The sequence below is a fragment of the Rhinatrema bivittatum genome, chromosome 4, assembly GCF_901001135.1.
Source record: "Rhinatrema bivittatum chromosome 4, aRhiBiv1.1, whole genome shotgun sequence".
Classification (NCBI taxonomy): Eukaryota; Metazoa; Chordata; class Amphibia; order Gymnophiona; family Rhinatrematidae; genus Rhinatrema; species Rhinatrema bivittatum.
Window position 1 is genome coordinate 104,670,354 of NC_042618.1, and position 2,029 is coordinate 104,672,382.

Consider the following 2,029-nt stretch of genomic DNA (forward strand, 5'->3'; position numbering starts at 1 on the left):
TGCCCTTTGAGATCTAACAGTGAGGCCTTGTGGAAAGTTGGAAGAGCTGAATACTCTGAGAGCCATGGATGCGTGGAAACAACGCCGCAGAAAGCTGGCAAGAAGGCAGCAACTTGAATGTTTGCTATGCAGATAATGGATTAAGAATAATTTAGGTCTTCATTTTTTTTTTCTCCTGGTCTAAAAAGTGCCTAAAGTGTGTCAGGATCTAGAGAGTCCAGCCACAGATTCTATGCCTTGTTTTGCAATACCTGGACCGTACTGAATGAAACAGACATCTAATGTGTACCGTCACCAGGGAAGGTGAACTATCCGACACTTACACTTCTGTTTTCTGAAACCTAAACAAGCTCTTCTCCTGAGCTGTCACCACTTGCACTAGGACTCATTGCAGGAAGTCACTGGAAGCCAAGGGAGAAATCATTCTATAAAGGGAGGGAATGGGGATGTTGATGCATCTCTTTACTGTACCCTTTCCTTCCTCACCCATGCTTGTAATTAATGCAACTGTCATGCAAACCTTCATTGAAAGCCTTATAATGCGTTTCACATCAATCAGGGGTTGGACCCTGCACATGCTGGACCATCTCTGCTATTTTCATGCCTTTTGCACTACTGAAGATTGTATACAGTTTTTTTGTTTTGTTTTTTTAAATCATCTTTTTTTTTTTTTTTAGGACTTGTATTTTGTAGACTAGTTTTCTAGACTGGAGGCCACTGTAAACTGGAAATAATTTATCCAACCCAGTTATTGCTTTAATGTTGCTGGGTATCCATGCTTTTGCTCCAGTTTTTTTTGTTTTTCTTTTCTGGCTTCCATTGTGTGTGTTCTTTTTTTTTTTTTTTTGGTGGTCCTTCAGCTCCCATCTAGTTAGAGCTGTTTAAATTACCTGGCCTAGAAGCATCTTCATTTTTGCTTTGACTGACTGCTTGGGACAATCTCAGAACAGGATAGTAGGGCTGTCTGTCCCTTTTAATGGTTTCTAACACCATCCATGCCTGAAAGAAATTGACAGGACCTTGCTCCTTTAATCAAGAGGTGCAGTTTAGAACTTGGTGCAAATATGTCATTAAAACCTATTCAGGACTATTGATGAAAAAGGGCACCCTCTTACTTAGATCGCTTATGGGCTGTGCCAAATCCATGTTGGCACACATTGAATGTATATGTGAGGTCTATAATGAAGCTGTCTGTAAAACTAGGCCAGATGTTTCTAACCCTATAGTAAATTGCTTAAGGAACTGGCCTTCAAGCCACACGACTGGTTAAACTGTCCATCTCAGACCAAAATTATAATGGACTCCGATGACACAATGCTGATATCAACTGACCCATTTCAGGATAGATGTCTATATGCACACAGCAGTAATAATTAAAGTGAAAATGAGAATCTGCTGAGAAAATGCTAAGAGCCAGTGATTCACTGCACGGAACTGTGAAATAATGATATTTCTAATAAGGAAAGCCAAGATTTGTATTACTGCAGGACACTTGATAGTCTCTCCAAGTCCTTGTGATAATTGGTCCATGTGTAGCCTTGACTTGGGTGGAGATGAGCTGGTGCCTATATCCACTACTGACCTTCCACTGACCACACAGGAGCTTTTTACAAGACTTTAATGTTGACTTTTGGAAATCAATAATATGTTGGAGGGGTGGGGGTTGGGGGTTTTGCTGTTGCTTGTTATTTTGAAGTCTTAGTATTTCAATAATTTAAAAATCAAAAGCACTGAACTTTCTACATTTTATAGCATTATTTTGTATATAATGTATATTTATAATCAAGACAGAAGTGTAAATGTTTTATTTCTTCTTATGTCATGTTTTTAATGTGATGGCAACAAAGTTTGAATTTTATTTTTTTCAAACAATGAAAATATCTTCCTGCAATTGAAGTTTGTTGTCAGTTTCCTGTTTGTAGAATGGACTATTGATTTGATACCACCACATATACCAAGCTGTCAATCAAAGAAATCTTATAGGTTAATTCTAAAAATCCACTGCGCACCAAATCCAGGAGGTACATGA